Here is an 18,850-nt window from a genome sequence, read left to right as displayed (position 1 = left end):
CTTTGTGATTATCATTGCTTGCTCCTCAATGTTTCTGAAATTTTCTATTGTGACATTTCAAGGTCCATAAATCATGACAATTTTGGGAATAGAGTTGCCGTATATGTGGTAACAGGGGGCCACTGAAATAGTAACATTTAGTAAATCACAGCAGTAGCACACAGGGGAAGGTACTTAATCTATTTGAAGATGATGAAACACTCCACAATAAATTTATATAAAATTTTGAACTGGCTTCATCTTTGATGAACTTCTTTTTATGTTCATTTAAAAGAAAAAGCCCATAAAAACCATTGACAGAAGTGATTTATAGTCTTTACTCCTAGTAATGGAGTAATGGAGCCAATGAAATTTATAGGTGAACCTAAGCATTTCTGTATAAAAAAATATGTATTTCCAAAAGTTATTGTTTTTAATTTTTATATCTACTCAGTGATCTTGGCAGGAATGCCACTGACGGTTTTTACACATGACTATTTCCTCACTTCTCCATTTTTCATTAGACCCATATAGAACAGTTTTCCTTTTAAGCTAAAATTATCTTTTTGTTCTATATATGCAAACATCTTACTGAGTAACTAGCCTCAATTCTGGGCTCATCAATGTACGGAGTTGTATACTTACACCTTTTATGAAGACTTCTTGATTTTGACCTCACAGATGGAAACCATCTGAAGACTTCGTCTTCAACTTCAGAAGCTTCTTGGAGTGCAGGTTGGAAGATACATCTGATGACTGTTCAGAAACTGGCTTAATTAAGGTTAACCTTACTTTATCTACAAAATCAACTAATTGATTAATTCTGCTTCATGACAAAACACTTTGCCCTCTGATATCCTCTATGGATAGGCTAAAAGACTTTAAGCTCAAGGAAAGTGTGCTGCCGTGTACATAAAACTTTCTCAGAGTTTAGCCTTTAGTTTAATCCTTCCTCAGCCTTTAAGATGCTTTGTGGGCATTCACTTAATGCCACTGTTCAATTTGACACTAAGGGAAAATACTATACTAATAAGCCATAAGCTTTTATTTGATGGGTATGTAACCTATTTTGTATTTCCAGTAGATTTTGAGTGGAAAAGTTCCCTTTGTAGGTAGGAAAAAAGTTATTTTTGACAGAGCTGCAAAACTGAATAAAAGATGGCAGTGTAAGGATGAGGCTTCTAGAATTGATAACTGTACTTTAATTCTCAGAGTCAGTGAGGAAATCCTTCACAGGCTCTGTAAAAGCTGCAATTTATATGGGAGACACATGGAGTTTTGAAAATGTGACCTATGTTTTCTTTATGAGGGGAACATTTATGGCCGTGAAAAGGAACATTCGTATTTTTGATTCCTAGTAATTTTCGAGAGAAAAGCCCCAAATAAGAACTTACTATAAAAAAAAAAGTAACGTTATGAAAAAGTAAGACTTTAGGATTCCAGTTTGAAGATAAAGTGCTCCTTTGTTGACACATTTTTATCATTGTCTATTGAGTTCTTTGTAAGAAATACCGATGAGGAACTTACCACATTCACCCTAGGGTTATTGTCCCTTAAACTGTCGTCTTCTCTGTAGTCCTTGATGCAGGATTATTTTTGTCCCAGCCTTGGTGACCCACCCTAGCAAGCTTCCCAAACAGAGTCTTTGCTACTTTTATGTTGCCCAAGGGGTCACTGCCACTTCTGGATCCATTCCATACCTGAGGAGTCACTCAGGAAAGCTGGCTAGGGCCCTCTCTCTGCCTGGTCTCTTGTCCAACTTGAGTTGTTACAGGGCACCCTGATATGCAATCTTCTTCCAGGAAACCACATGAGACATGGGGAAAGCACTTCGCTTTCTCTTCAACTCATCTAACACAGCTCCTCTTTCCTGGACTTTAGAAAAGGCTGGATGTTTCTGGATTCAAAGAGTAGGCCATCTTCTTCCTGACTTGCTGGGACCTCCTGTTGTACAACTACCATCAAGTCTCTAGTCCCGGCTCTTGATATGTTAACCAACAGGGTTCCTCTGGAATTAGGTTATCCATTCTCTCTCTTTTAAAGACCAATGTCTCAACGAAGTAGGTGCAAAAATGAAGCTCACGGCTCAAAGCCAATCCACTCCCTCATCTTTGGTGATAGTTCTCACCCTCTCCATCCCTGTGACAATGAAGCGTCCTGGCTCTAAGCCATCTGAAGAAGAGGCTGCCTTTCTATCTTCACATCTTTACATCATCTCCATTTTTTAAAAGATTATAAAATTAGCTTTCAAATTATGTTTCTTGCCAAAGTTCTTATTGACAATATCAGTGACTGCTCCAAATGTATAAGGATAATTGAAAAAAACAGATTGATTTAGAACTATTTTATATCATCATTGGTTTCAACTCTGACACGCTTCTGGCCCTCCATATAGTTAAAATTGTTTTCGCTTATAGTATTGAGAACTCTTTTCTAAAAGATAAGCAAGTAAATATAGAAATGGAATTTAACAGAATTTATTCAAAAGATTCTTTTTTCTTTCTAAATAAAAGACTTCCAAAGAAAGAATAGGAAATATTCCTTTTTTCATCTGTACTACCTTTCTTTGCCTAGAATATAGAGGTTGATTATTTCATGATTTAAGGAAATTGTGAAAGATTAAAATCTCTAGCTCAATGTGATTGTGATTCATTTGAAAAAAATATGGTAGCATTAGATAAGATTCTGAAATTGTTATATGCTGTTTTATAATGCTTCTAACAACTAACAGAGGCCATATTTGGTATAATACACATACAAATGAAAATATTTGTATATGCAAACAAATGAGTTAGAAATAATGAACGTACTATATATCAATTTGCATATTGTCATAGCCTATGAAGTATATTATTATAATAATGACCATTCCATCGGATCCGTGAACTTTGGTTCATCTCTTGCTCATGTAAACTCCACAAGTGAATACAATTTGGAAATGAGAGGTAAGAAGGGTAATAAACATAGAGGTTTTCATTTCTTTAGCTACTAATTCTAATTGTCCAAATTCCCATTTTTCTTAATTTCACCATTCAAAAATAAACAATTACTAAGATTTGGAAAGCTGTAGTTTCAGAGTAATAAAAATAATAATACTTAAAAAGTATTTCTTATTAACAGCACTGAATTATATATCTGAATATGGTTTTAAGAGGAAATGTTAGATTGTATGTATCTTACTAGAATAAAGTTTAAAAATAAATCCATGTACATCCCAGAGTATATTAAGCAAATAATCAAAAGTATTGGCAAAGTCCCTTGAGGGATAGGAGGGAAAATCTGAAACTATTAAACTTTACCACCAGAGAAACCCCTGATTCTGTGTCAAACATTAGGGACACTCAAATCGATAGGCCAAGCCCTAGATCTTGAGGCTTGGTCTTGTGAACCTTATGTATGTAGTGGAGAAGCTTGGCCTACCTATAGGCATGCCTAAGAGTTACTTGTGGAGGACCTCTTTTGTTGCTCAGATGTGGTCTCACTTTCTCTAAGCCCAACTCGGCAACTGAAATCATTGCCTTCCCCTACATGGGACATGACATCCAAGGGTGAAAGTCTCCCAGGCAACATGGGACATGATCCCAGGGATGAATCCAGACCTGGCATAGTGGGATTAACAATTCTATCCTGACCAAAAGAGGGAAAAGAAGTGTACTGATGAGGTATCAGTGGCTGAGAGAGTTCAAATAGAGTCAAGAGTCTACTCTGGAGGTCACTCTTATGCAAACTTCAGTTAGACATTGCTACCCCTCATAACTCACCAAATCCCAACCAAAACCACTCCAGCCAATCCTAAAGAACACCTAGGGCAATATATAAAATTCAAAACTAATTGTTTTAATGTGTTTTGAAATAAGTTGCTTTTTTTGTACATATGTTTTTTTCAAAAAAAGAAAAAAATGTCAATTGTGATGATGAAAAAAGACATGGAGTACAGTTGGTAAAAATGTAATTACTTATTTCTTCATCGAACATGTTTTGCAGAGTAAAATCTCTAGTTTTGCTGTTTTTAATGCTGCAGACAATAAAAAGCATTTAGGAAAAAAAATCCATGGAATGGCACAACACAATGAACCCTAAATTAAACCATGGACTATGGTTAATAGTACAATTGCAAAAATGTGTTGTCATCAATTGTAGTAAATGAAGCACACTAGTGCAAAGTATTAAAAATAGGGTGAAATCTTGGAGTCCTGCATTTTATGCATGATTGTTCTGTAAACCCACAATTTCTCTTATTTAAAAAAATTATTTAGTGCCAGGTTTGTCCTCTGTGTTAAGATGATACAAGTCTGAAGATAAAATAGCTTACAAAGAAATAAGACAGAAAATTTGTCCTCATGGAACTTGCCATCTAGCTGATGAAATACATATTAAAAAATAAGTAGGTAAACAGAGTTATAATGGGCATCTAAAGAAAAGTTTCAGGGGACTGTGAAAAGATATGATAAGGAAACCAAAATTAGTCTAGGAATTGAAAGGAGCCTTGAGTGTGTGACTCTAAGCTGATGAATAAGAATTAGCCAAGTGACAAGTGGAGGAAAGGTTTTAGGCAAAGGGATTAACACCTGCAAATTCATTGGGTTGAATTGGAGCTTGGGGCATTCGGGAAGCTGAAAGGCTGCTGAGGCTAGAACACAAGGATAAGAGAGGGAAAAGCTTAAGATGAAACTGGAGAAGTAGGTAGGGCATAAATATATATATATGTATTTATGCATGACAAAGTGCTTTAAAAACACCACTGGCATATTAAAGTTTTTGAATGGTCATAAAATGCCAAGCACCATGATAGCTGCACAATGAACACATGGTTCTTGCGTCTAGCTTATAACTTAGGTTTTTTTACGCAAAGCAGCCTGTTTCTGCAGCTATGGTTCCCTTGTTCCTCTCTCTTCACTGTTGATCTAACACAAGAACTAAATGGACAAAATAACAAAGTTTAGAAAAGAAAGTAGATCACAGAACAGGAAGAAATGCCATTTTCTGCATCCTCAAACAGGCAAATTAATTTAAAAGAAACATTATAAACAATTGCACTAGCAAGCTAACTGTTGAAGGTGAGGATTTCTTTGGCACCAAGATCACAGGATAAAAACTGCTTCAGGAAAAACAAAAAACAAACAAACAAACAAAACCAGGGCAGGCCATGGTGGCTCAGCAGGTAGAGTTCTCACCTGCCATGCCGGAGACCTGGTGCCTGCCCATGCAAAAAAAAAAAAAAAACTGCTCCAGGGAATTCAAATCTAGGCTACATGGTCATACCACAAAAACCTCTGGAACTGAGCACATTTTTGTTGTGTGGATATTAATTGTCATGGAATTTGTTCCAACAAAATTTGATTTGCATATTTCCAAATAATAAAAATATTCCCAACCATGGATGATCATGGAAAATGGGAACAGAACTCTTTCACTGAATGCCATTATGATTCATGAGTAACATATTTTCACTGCCCTTAGAACACTTAGAGAATTAAGCTAGAATTACCTCAGATGACTGCCGTTAGCCAAAGTTCCAGGAGCCAGTGCCAAAAATAAATCCTTGTGATGACGGACGTCAACAGCTGTACAAAGCAGGCTTTTAGAGATTGGTTTCTGGAAACCAAATATTACTTGTTGTAACAAAGGGCCCGTCATTAATATATATCTAGCCCAGACCATTAAATAGATGGATTTCTTTTTAACAGTGCAGCATTGTTTACAGAAGTACCATAAAGACACTAATGCTAATGCTTTTTTCTTGACTTCTTCTTTTTCGTTAAGAGCCTCTTTAGTTTTCAAATGTTACCCCATTCATAGCTAAAACATCCCGTTTTCTAGAAGTTAGTGATAACATTTGATCAAATCCCGAAAAGGTGCATAGTTGGTGTTTTTTATGAAATTAGAAGTCACTCCTGGCTCTCTGAGTTCTCACTCCTCCAGCTCAGTGTTCTAACTCCTGGCATGAACAGTATCCTTTTTCAAAGCATTCTTGGATGTCAGTTTTTATAACTAAATAATGAATCACTTTTATGACTACCACATGGTATGAAATACCTTCTTGACTTTTTTCATGGCGCCTTTTTTTTTTGGCATGGGCAGGCTCTGGAAATTGAACCTGGGTCTCTGGTATGGCAGGTGAGAATTCTGCCACTGAGCCACCTGTGCACTGCCCTATGGTATCTTTTAAATCAGGGTATTCTTAGGGAAATTTGAATCTGAGATATGAAGTCTTTATAGGGTAAGAGCCTGAAGACAAAGCATCTAGAATTTCAAGTTGTCATCTTTATTGGTTCAGCAGCCAAGGAGCTCTAGCATCAAACTCATAAAATAAAACAAGGAAAAAACTCCTTCATGAAGAGCCCTGCCATGAAGCCATACTGATGTGTGTTATGAAGAAATCCATGACTCTAGGTGTCAAAAACAATTGGAGAATATGAGGCATGGAGAGAATATATGTTGACCTTTTTGTTATTGCATTATATGCCTTCCTTATGTAGTTATTTTGTGCTGGGTATAAAATTTTAACTAAGAAGAAAAGGCAAGCGATCATAAATTGAAAAGTTTAGGTTAAGAACTTGGGGGTTTAGGATGAAAAGTAGGTTCTATTAAATGCATATTTTAGTATTTCATTCTGTAGTCATTCAAACATTTATTTGATAAAGGGAACAATGTCTGATGGAAGAACTGTTGCTGGATTCCTGTACCAAGTGTGCTACTGAAGATGCTGGTGGGTTTGAAGAAGAAACTGGAAGACAATGAGACACACTAATGGGTGTTGAAATCGTATTTATCCAGGTTGTCTATGGTAAAGTTTAATCCTGATGCATCAGACTGAATCACTGACCCAACTCTAGTATAGACAGTGGTGGATGAGCTGACCATAGGGAATCACCTAGACATGATGTTCCTGTCACCTGAAAGGATGGAAGGTGTGCTGGTTTGAGAAAACCCAGAAAAGCCATGTTCTTTATCCTAATCCAGTCTTGTGGGGGCAGAACTATTGTTTAGGATGGGATCTTTTTTATTAAGTTGTTTCCATGGAGATGTGACCCACCCAATTTTGAATAGGACCTTCTGATTAGGTGGTTTCCATGGAGATTTGTCTCTGCTCACTCAGAGTGGATCTTAATCAGCTTACTGGATTTCTCTAAGAGGGAGCCATTTTGGAAAAAGTTTCAGAGCAAATACATACAGAGAATTTGGAGATGCAGAAAGAAAAATGCCCCTGGGGGAGCTATTTGAAACCAGAAGCCAAAGGATGCACAGATACCAGCCACGTGCCTTCCCCACTGACAGAGGTGTTCAGATACCATCAGCCTGTCTTGAGTCAAGGTATCTTTTTCTGGAAGCCTTAGTTTGGAAAATTTTATGGCCTTAGAACTATAAACTTGTAACTTAGTAAGTCTGCTTTATAAAAGCATTCTATTTCTGGTATACTGCATTCTGGCAGCTTTAGCAAATGAATACATAATGCAGCCAGTTTTTGCTTGGGAGACATTGCTCTGCCTGAGCAATAGGTATAATAAAGTTGATGATGCCTGTTGCAAGGGTATCCACCATCACCAATACAAAATAAGCTGGGTGGGTCAAGTCTGAAGAAGTTTCCCATTTATGGTTTGGACATTGTATTTTAAGTTGGAGTTGGTGGAAAGGCTGCTAGGTATAAGAAATTGGCTTTGGGAAGCATGATGGATAATTATTCATCATTATTCCAGATAAGTAAAACTGCCCTCAGTGCTGCTTGCTGCCTGATTTTCTAGGGTTCTGTTAACATGGTTCACAGACATATGTAGATCAACTAGTAAGTTGGCATAAGCTTGCAGAAGCAAAAGGAATCTTTTGTTGTATATGATGTTGCTGTATTCCCAAAATGTTCACACTCTATGTATTTTGCTAACCCATCTGATAAGCTGTGGTTAGATATTAATTGGGACTTTATTTGAATTTTGTGCAAGATCTCTTTGCATGACGGTATTGAATACAAGTCAAGATGTTTGAAAATTTGTGTTGTTAAATAGACTGGTAGCAAGGTGTGCTACTGATCGGAGTTGTAGTTCAATTCAAAACAAGGAATTGCCATTAGGAGTTTGTGAACCAGAAGCCCTCCACTCACATTTTTTAGTGCTTGCTACCAAGTGTTCTTTAATGTGATTTGAAAAACATCTGGGTTATTAATAGTCACCACAGAAGGTTGAATTAAAAATGAACTATTAGCTGTATTTGACCAGAACCACTAGTCTGACTGCTATTAGCCAAAAGCTGGTTGGGAACATTGATTTCCATGTGTTGCATAAAGTCATGTTGCACATCCATTGTATGGCTTGCAAATGATGTTCCAACAGATATGTGAGCCACCCTGAACATGTAGCATCTGACCTGAGTAATTAGAAACATTAGAAGCTTGATTAAAGGATGCTGATGAGGAAGGGTGAAGCTGAGCTTGCAATAACCATTGACTTGAGTCTAAATAGGCATCCAACTATGCCTTTCTGCCAATGTCTATTCAGTGATATTGGCCTCCTGCAAGAATTTCTAAAAGATGTCAAAAGTTTGGTCCTCAATGAGATCAGGAGGAAGAGAATACTCAAGTCCATCTTCAAGAAACTGAAGACTATTTGAAAATGGCATTCCCCATGGCGCTGTTTTTTAAGCTGGAGGCTTACAACATTGAAGGATGATTTAAGATCAACATTACTAGAGTTGGCAAAAATGGAATTTGAGTTGGTTGCAGAATATCCTGCATTAGTCAAGTCACCAGTAAGACCAAGGAGACACAAGTCTTCATTGTAATCCATGGAACTATTTTCAGTGTTCTACATTCCTTTGAGTAGATTGAGAGTTTTATCTATTATTTTCTTCTGCCTGAAGGACTGTCTTGAATATTTCTAGTAATGCAGTTCTACTAGTAACGAATTCTTTCAGCTTTCAATGTCTAAAAAAGTATTTGCTCTGCCTTCATTTTAGAAAAATATATTCACTTGGTATAGAATTATAGATGGAGAGGTTTTTTTTTTCCTGTTCTTTAAAGATGTTGTTTCATTGTTTTTTGCTTGCATCTCACAATAATCTCTGAGGTAGCCACCATTATTTGCCCCATTTTACAAATGGAAACTTAAGCTCAGGGGCCAAAATTCCAGTAGAATTAGAGCTGAGATTTGACCCAAGGGCTATCTGACCTGAAATATGTGTGTAACCACTATTTATTCTGCTACTTCCTAATATTTCATCCCGATGACATGCTAGCAAATGTTTAACAATGAACTATTCAGAAAAAAATAAATGTTTCTGTTCCTCATTAACATGAATTTTGTTGCACCTTCAGTTCAGCCAGGCTCCTGTTTGCCCTGCCCTGAATATAGCCTTGCCCTCTCTTGACTCTGGGCCCTAATTCCTCTCAGTCCTTCTTGAAGGTCTTCCCTCTTTCTTGGCCAAGTCCTATGCTTTGTTCGGAGCCTGTCTCAGATTCTACTGGCTCTCTGAAACCTTCCCAGGGTACCGCATTCATTTCTCTTATTGTTTTATTTTATCTATAGCCTCTACCATATAATACACCTCTTAATGAAGTATTGTTTTCTACTAAACTCTTATTGTTGCCACATTACTCTTAATTTCCCAGTTAGAATGTATTAGAAATGTATTCCACTCTCAGTCAGAATGTAAAGAAAGACTCACATGCTATGCTGCTTGAATATCCTCCTTATATGTATTCATGCATTCAAAAGTACTTACTGAGCACCTACCATGCTGAGTTAGGCATTAGGGATACAGCTGTAAAAGTCTTTGCAAAAGACCAAGAGGAAAATGTCAACTTTGTCTAGCTCGGTGACAAGACACATAATAGGTATTTACAATAATTAATTAGATCAAATTTGGGGGCATAACATATGAATATCAAACCATAGATTTCAGAGCTAGAATAGACCTTAGAACAGACATTCTCTTAGCGATGATGGTGCCTCCTCAGGGGCATTTTGGAACTCTGTGGGAGGGTTTTCGGTTCTCAGAATGTTTCTAATTTTATGGCCTTAGCTGCATAGGGGTCGTTCTGCAATGCCCCAGTAGTGCTGTTCGGTGGAGAATCATGTTGCCTTACACACAATTTTAAGTTAGTTCACTTAAAATTAATTCATGCAGATGAATTAAAATTACCAGAACTTCAAACGGAACTCCACTTTTCATGAAACACAAAGTGTTCTCTTGTGTAGCTTTATTATACACTGAATTTTCCAGGTGTTCAACTAGGATGTAAGTTGAGGGAAGATTGCTTTTTTTGCTCTAAACTTTCTTAAGAGTTGTTCGCCATCACAATGAAATTGCATCATGAACAGTGAGTGGTACCGTTCATGCTATTTGAGTCATCAGATTAACACATGGTATCATTCTGCATTCTCATTGGTTGTATATCTCTATCTCTCTGTAACTCCCTAAAATCTCAAAAATATTCTATGTGCAGTATATTAATTTGGCCCTTATTTCAAAATGTCAAATATTTTTAAAGTATAAAAACTGATGGAATGGAATATAAATAACAAATTATATAGTAATACAATTTAAATATATTGATATGTAATACATTAAAATATGAAAGTAATATAAATGCCTAGAAAATTAAATAAAACCTTTTCAATATAAATAGGTACAAGCAGCTGACTTTTTATGCCTTTCAGTGTAATTGCACTTTAGCATTGTTCATTAAAATACATATTATTTATTTTAGACAACTTTCATTACATTTCTCCTTTAAATTACAGTTAGGGCATTATGTTAGTTTTTTGAAAGTGTGTTATCTATCTGGTTATAATACTTACAAGGGTGATGGAGAGGCGTTCCAAAATGTCTAAGACAGGGGTGTTGAGCCTGATATACTTTAGGCATAAAACCCTCTCTGAAGTCATCCTAAGCGGTAACCTCTTTCTCTGAGGTTATGGGCCAATATTTTTGTTTGTTTTTGCATGGGCAGGCACTGAGAATCGAAGTCGGGTCTCCAGCGCGGTCAGTGAGAACTCTGCCTGCTGAGCCACTGTGGCCTGCCCTGCACACCATTTTTTAAATCTCAGTTACAACCCTTGTTTCATGGCTGTGGTTTTTTTGTTTACATTCCTGTCTTCCTTGATAGAGTTGGAGCTTCTGGGGCAAGGTCTATTCTCCTTAGCTTGAGTCTCCACGGACTAGCATGCTGTAACCTGGCACACAAAGTCACGTTATAAATGTTGGATGAAACGAATGCTGTTATCATGATAGATGCAAAGCGCAACAGAAATATTTGGCAAAATTAAAGTGAGAGAGATCACTTAAAACGTAATTTAAAAAATATGCGTAAGGACATCATTTGAAAAGGACAATAATGACAAAAGAAAATAAGGTCTTTGGCATTGGCTTTAATCCCAGGAGATCAAGATAAAATTTGGGGGCAGGAGTCCGGGTGGGGACTGGGGAGTTAATATTTAATGGGTACAGAGTTTCTGTTAGGCATGGTGGAAAAGTTTTGGTAATGGATGGTAGTGAAGGCAGCACAGCTTTGTCGATATAATACTGTTGACTGTTACAATTGAAAGTGATCAAAGTGAGCAATCCTATGTTGTATATGCTACCAAAATTAAAAAAAAAAAAAGCTAAAATTTGGTGTTTGCTTGCCTTTCAACCACATGTCAGAGTTATGCTTCCTGTACAGAATGGAGGTTTTTTAATGTATCCACTAAAGGAATGTTCTACATATCTTGTGGTTTTGAATTAAAGTTTAATAAACTATGTGAGACAAAATACTTGAAAATGCATTTGGGAGGTCCTGAAAGAAAAACAGTCAGGCGCTTATTATTATCCAGCAAACAGGCACTGCAGCCTCTCCATCCTCCTGCCTTCCCCCCCTCCAACACTTAAAGACGTTAGTCACAGTTTTGCACAAGTACTGTTTTAGTTTCATTTCATCAGCATTCTCCTCTTAGTTCCCTGGTAAACAATGCATCAGAGATTCACAAAACAAAATCAATAATAACAAAAAAGCCCCAAACTTTTCATTAAACAAATTTGCCCTTGATGCAACAGGGACATACCCCCAAGGAAGATCTGAGCGCGCTGCCACAAGCCCAGGCTCTCTCAATTAGACAAAGAAACAGCTTCAGAGGGAAAAACAAGTTGCAGCTGGTCACCCCGTGATACGTGGCCAATGGGCGTGATCTCCTCGGTTCACCAGGCAGGGACAGCCCAGAGGGGATGCCGGGCAGCCGGGAACTAGCCACGTGGATTCAGACCAGTTGGTCAAGGAGACAAGAAGACATTCGAAAACACAAGCAACAACCATGATGTCAGGTGATCATCTGGGATGAATTATGGATTCTCTAGGTATAACAGACAATAAGCAAGTTTTCTCTTTTGTCTCTTAGGGTTAGTGCATCTGACTTTATCAGGAACTTTTCCTGCTCTCTAGTCACCTGCCGCTGCCTTTCTAAAGATGCACTAATAGAGGCAAGAGGGAGGCCTTATTTTTCCTATTTAATAGTACAAAAATGATATTTCTGCCACTACTCCCGCCTTACAGACAGCTGTTGTACCTGGGCAGCTGCAGCTGCTGCTGGACTTTCACCCTTGCTATTCACAGAGAGAGTGCCTTCCAGGTCCAGCCCCTGCAGTCATGCCTTTCGGGACACAAGTCCAATTTTTTGGATATGCTTTTTATTTGGTAAAGGTGACAAGCTAGCCATATGGTATGTTGTTGAGCATGTGAAGAGAGGGTGGTTGTGAATGTAATGTTGGGACTTGCACTTCCATCTCACAACATGCCAAAAAAAAGAGGCGGCAGTCCCACCCTGACATCTGGGAGAAATGTGTTGGCATGTATTTTACAGGATAAACTGACCTGAAGGTGCTATTTTGAGTTTTAAAGGAAGAAATTCCATTCATAAGTGCAGTCGGCTCTGGCATAAGGAATTATCTTTGTCCTAGCAGACCAAGAGTCTGGGATGCTGTGGCCACCGTGGATTTAATAATTACCATAGTGATAGCTAGCATTTAGTGAGTCCTTACTTCAGCTGAGGCCCTATGCCCTGTACTCTTCATACATTATCTCATGTAATCATCACAAAAGGCACCAAAACTACTACTTTCACTTGACAGAGCAGGATGCTGAAGCAAAGATACAGTTACAGAGCTAACAAAAGGCAGCAGTGGGGTTCAAACTCAAGTTCACCTGCCTTCACAGGCTGCTCAACACGCATACGCTGCCTGAGGCTGGAGTCAAGAGGACTGGAGCAGTCACACCCAGGCCACCCCACCCCTTCTCTGGGGACCTTTTCTTGGTTGTCCTCTCCCTGGCCCTGTCTCCCCAGGATACTCACATTTCCTTCCAGTTGAGATCTCAGCCTGCAATGATAACTTTTGTCTGGTGACCTGCAGTGTAACTGTCTGCTCTTAGGAGACCCAAGGTGAGTGTACCTTCCTTAAAGTTCTACACTAACAATGCTTGGCATTCTTCAACAAAGGGAACATAAATCCACAGCTGTCATCCTTTCTAGTTCTAATTGTGGAAGTGCTATAATTAAGAAGGCAGCCAGCCAACCTTGCTGAAAGGCTGCTTGACGTATCTGGAAAGGAAAGGCTTTGTTTTTGTTTGCTGGCTGTAGGCACAAACTTCCAAACGTGAGGAATGACGGTTGTGAGAAGATGCCTGTGATGGGTGTGACTAGGTGGATACTGCATTTGCACATGGGCAGTGGGAACTCCTGAGTTTTGTGGCAGGCTCCTAGGACTCCTGTCTGCTTGGCCCCTAGGATTCTTGAAAAACTGACGTAGTGAATTTTGGGAAATAACAAATCCCTAAAGCAACAAGATAAGAATTGCAAACAAAGAGGAGATGAAGTTTGCTCCCAATTTAAGGGGATTGGGGTGGCCTAAATGGCAGAGAATGCACCGTATCTTTAAAGGGGGAAAAATGACTCCATCCTGGGAGAAGAGCTCAAGGGCAATAGGGGAGAAATACTCTGTTACCTGCTGACATTTAATATATCCCAAGTTCCTCAGAAAAATAGACTATACCTTTTGCTCAGAGTCCAAAGAATATAACAATCAGCTTAAGGCCAAGCCATAGAAGTTTGCAAGAAAAGCTGTTGCTCACTGGCTTTAAGAATAATTCTTTGACTTTAAGAATTATTGTACAACTGAGGATTGGAAGGGGGAACTGTAGTGTATACACCCAATGGATTACTGAGCATCCACAAGAAGGAAAGAAGTTGTGAGGCATGAAACTAGGTGAATGAACTTAGAGGACAGTTGAATGAAATGGCAGAAGCAAAATGACAAATATTATCATGCCTCGCTGATGTGGACTAACTGTAACGTATAAACTCAAAGAATTGAAGTTGAAAGCATGGGTTATCAGGTTGAGGCCAATCGTAAACGGTCCTAGGTTGTAAGCTCTTACAGCAGTCATATATATATATATATATATATATATATATATATATATATAGGAGTTGTAACTGTTATTTCTAAATTCTGAGATATTGAGCTGTTTGTATATAACCTGGTTATTCCCAGAAACTTTGGGTATTTATATAGACATCTGAGAGTCAGAGTTAGAGCTCTGAAGCTATGAAAGTCAGCATTACCCCATATAGGAATTGTTTTAAAAGTTGAAAAAGTCATTAGACTTTAACTAGAGATATGAAAGAAGCTGATCTACATAGGACTAAGGTAAATCAGAATACAGGTAAAGGATGATACAGTCCATATTTTTAAACTTCAATTTCTGTGTGAGACCAAAGGGAGAGATGCTTAGTTGGTGCAAAATTTATATTTTGGGTGGCACATTACCTAATTAAACTCATATGGTCAGTTTAGTTGAACACCATTAGTACATGGAATCTTGAATAGGGTGTGAGATCTTGTTGTTTTGTTCAGGTTAGTGTGATCCCACGATACATCCCAGAGTAATTTGGGAAGTAAATAAAAAACTATTTGCAAAGTCCCCCTTGGCGGACTGGGGAGAAAAGAGGAAATATTCAGCTCCCTTATTTGGGGAATTCTTGATAGTCTCACAAGCAATGGGACAACCAATTCAGTAGGCTGAGCTCTTGATCTTGGGGTACCTCTATGAAACTTATTCCTGTAAAGGAGAAGCTAAGCCTACTTATAATTATGCCTCAGAGTCACCCTCTTTTGTTGCTCAGATGTGGCCTCTCTCTCTATACCTACTTGGCAGGTGAACACTCAGCCCTCTCCCCTACATGGAACATGATTCCCAAAGATGTAAATCTCCCTGCCAACGTGGGACAGAAATCCCAGGATGAACCAGGACCCAGCATCATGGGATTGAGATGGCCTTCTTGACTAAAAGGGAGAAGAGAGAAATGAGACACAATAAAGTTTCAGTGGCTGAAATATTTCAGAGTTGAGAGGGTATCCTGGAGGTTATTCTTACGCATTATATAGATGTCCCATTTCGGTTTGTGATGTATTGGAGTGGCTGGAGGGAAATTCTTGAAACTATTGATCTTTGCTCCAGTAGCTGTGATTCTTAGAGACGATTGTATAATGATGCAACTTTTACAATATTACTGTGTGGTTGTGAAAACCTTGTGTCTGATGTTCCTTTTGTCCAGGGTGTGGATTGATGTGTAAAAAAATGGGGATCATAAGTAAAAATAAATAATGGGGGGGAATAAAGGGTAAAAAATCGGGTAGATTGAAGTACTAGTGGTCAATGAGAGGGAGGGATAAGGGGTATGGGTTGTATGAGTATTTTCTTTTTTCTTTCTTTTTCTGTAGTGATGCAAATATTCTAGAGATGATCATGGTGATGAATACATTACTACGTGATGGTATTGTGAGCCATTGATTGTACACCATGTATGGACTGTATGTGTGTGAAGATTTCTCAAAATAAATAAATAAATAAATAAATAAATAAATAAATAAATAAAAGAATTACTGCAGTGAAAAGAGAGACCTGAGAGCCATATTGCAGCAATAGAGAAGTAACAGCCATAAAGCCAGAGCACCAAAACCAGAACAGGCTACATTAACCCAGAAACACTGCAGGTGCTTCAGGAGTCAGTAAGAAAAGGAGGAGACCTTGTGGCCATGTAGTACAGTGATTTCCTTGGAGAACTCAGAGTCCAAACCAGTGCAATCACTCCCAAGGTCAGGGAGGCCTGGGGAAATAGGGTTCACTCCAGGTGGTAGTTTGAAGCTGTATATATTCCAGAAAAACAAGTTCTTAAATCTAATTCATCCCTTTGAGTATGAACCCATTGTACATAGGATCTTTTGCCGAGACTATTTCAGTTAACCTATAACCCACCTCATTCAGGATGGGACTTAATCCTATTACCAGCACCCTTTATAATGGAATGAAGAGAGAGAGAGAGTGCCCCAGAAGCAAGAATCTGAAATCAATGAAACTCAGAAGAGAAGGGAGACACTAGATGACACTGCCATGTGCCTTACCACGTGGCAGGGCAGCCAAGGATCACTGGCAGCCAGTCTCCAGGAAGAAAGCACTGCCTTGATGATTCCTTGGTTTAGACATTTTCTCAACCTCAAACTGTAAGCTAATAAATTCCTATTGTTTAAGTCAACCCATTTCATGGTATCTGCCGTAGGCAGTCCAGGAAATGAAAATATCCAGCACTGGCCTCAGAGTATGAGGTTTTAAAATATTTCAGTTAGAATACCTGGGAACCAGAGGCAGGATGGGTCCCACTGTCACAAAGAGGTTATGCCCCATATGCTGTGTTCACTGTGCAGGCTGTGCTCTAGTGGGTGGCTGGGTCCCCTCCCCACCTGGAGCATAAGTGTGAATCCTATAAAACACTATACACACAAATAGTCATTCAATGAACACTTCCAGACCAGTACTATATGCCCAGAAACTTTTCAGATTTAAAAAACACGAGAAATATAATTGGGATAAAATCTCAGTCATCTTCTTTTAAAATTAGTTTACTGAACAAATCCATTGAAATCCACCCCTGGCATCACCTGCCCTTGGCCAGTCATCCAAATGAAGGATGTGGGGAGAAGAGAACTTGACCTAGCAGATGCCAGGAAACTGGGCATACAACAGGGTTTTACTTCTTTTAACAGGACTTTAGGTTTCCTGTATGGAATATTTAACTGAGAGCACTAAATGCTACAGGATTTCCCTTTCTAAAGTAAGAATTCTATGTGGAGTAATGATCAAGAAAAGTATAACATCTTTTCCTTTTTTCCTGGCTTTTCCTCAGAGATGAGATTCGAACAGAGATTCATAGGTCCCTTTGGACAAATTGTTTTATGGCTGGATTCCACTAGAGTGTTTGAAATTCTTATTTCTGAGGAGCATTTTCTCTGGTGTGTGGTTTAGGAATACAAAAGGAGAATAGTGCTTGGGCATAAGTTATTAAAAGAAGAACACTTTTTATATTATGCATAATTTCAAACACACACTAAAGGAGAGAGAATAGAACAATACACCTGGATGCACCTGTTGTGTAGCTACAGCAATCATTAACTCATGCCCGTTTCTGCTTCACTTTTGCCTTCTTCTTCTCCCCCACGCTGCCTTATATTGAAGCAAATTCCAGCTCTATCATTCCATCCACACATATTTTGGTACAAAGAAGGCCTTAAAAAACAATGAAAACATAGCCACGATGCTACGACCACTCCTAAAACATTAACAACTTTAGTATCATCTATTATCCAGTCAGTGTTCATACTTTCCTGATTGTCCCATAATTTTTTAAGCAGTTGGTTTGTTTGAATGAGAATCCAAAGAAGGTCCATACATGGCTTTTGGCTTATATCTCTTAAATTTCTTTTAAGCTAAAGGACCACCCTTCCCTTTCTTTTTCCTTGAAATGCATTTGTTTAAGAAGGCAGGTTATTTTTCTTGTCAAATCTCCTACAGTTTAGTTTGGTTTTGCTTGTGGTTTTCCAATGATGGTGTTAACATGGTCCCCAGATCCCTCTATTTACTAAAATTGGGTTAAGAGGCTTAGGTACTTGATAATCAGATTCATGTTTTTGTTTTGCTTTGCTTTGGAAGGACAACTTCCTAGGGGTACTGGACACTTCCATCAAGAGGCTCATCGTGTTTGGGTCTCTCTCTTCTGTGATGTTAGCAGCTATGGATAATCAGAGCACAGGTTTTATTTTTGCTGGTTATCTGCAAAACAATCCTATACTAGTTCTCCTACTCCTGTGCATTTATGTGGAGAGTGATAGAGAAATTATTCTCATCAAGTATAGGGTACTCTGGGATACAGTTCACAAGGAAAGGCAGTTAAATACTCAGTTCTTTTTCAGAATAATTATTTGATTCACTAATATTCTCCAAATATGTCTGAGTTTATTTTTAAAATACCATTCTGAATTCCTGAAATTCTTAACTTGATTTGTTATAACCCATTGTTTATACTAATGCTCAAATTGTTCCATCTTTGGCTATTTGGAGCCAAATTGGTTCTTGAGTCTTGGACATAGCTGTTGAAGTACTTTTGGGGCAAGGACATAGAGGCTGTTTCCAGAAGTGTGACACAGAGCAGTGGTGTCCAACCTTTTTGATTGTGAACTCCTATCAGAAAATATTTTCAAGTGTGACTCCCCTATATATATTTAGTTATTTATTTATAAAAAAGCATGTATTATTATCTAATATAACATGTTCACAATAAAATACTGCCCCCCCAGAAAAAGAACTAAAATACATTTTAAAACTTAGAAAAAAAAACCGAATTGAAATTTAAATGATGCGATAAAGAACAAATAAACAACGCTTTACAAATGATAGCCACAAGCCATAGATGGGGAGAAAATATTTGCAAAACACATATTTGATAAAAGACTTACATCCAAAATGTACAAATAACTCTTAAAACTCAACAATCAGAAGACAAATAACCCAATTAAAAAT

The 18,850-nt window shown here is 38.1% G+C and overlaps 1 protein-coding gene across 3 annotated transcripts in view; it reads right to left on the bottom strand.

Moving 5' to 3' along the window:
- The window catches only part of SAMD7 (sterile alpha motif domain containing 7), a 35,755-nt gene extending 22,351 nt beyond the window's left edge, over window positions 1–13,404 (bottom strand). For 2 of the 3 annotated variants that reach the window (XM_077159162.1, XM_077159164.1), the window contains exons 1-4: window positions 13,293–13,404; window positions 10,770–11,144; window positions 5,468–5,574; window positions 625–735 (exon numbers count right to left, since the gene is read on the bottom strand). The gene's annotated coding sequence lies outside the window, so the exon portion shown is untranslated. The remainder of the gene's footprint in view (window positions 1–624; window positions 736–5,467; window positions 5,575–10,769; window positions 11,145–13,292) is intronic. The other variant, XM_077159163.1, reaches the window with a different exon arrangement.
- Window positions 13,405–18,850: the final 5,446 nt, after the last annotated feature.

Source organism: Tamandua tetradactyla, chromosome 5, assembly GCF_023851605.1.
Source record: "Tamandua tetradactyla isolate mTamTet1 chromosome 5, mTamTet1.pri, whole genome shotgun sequence".
In the NCBI taxonomy this organism is placed as follows: domain Eukaryota; kingdom Metazoa; phylum Chordata; class Mammalia; order Pilosa; family Myrmecophagidae; genus Tamandua; species Tamandua tetradactyla.
Note: the sequence above shows the minus strand (reverse complement) of the source record. Positions and strands in the feature narration are given on the sequence as shown.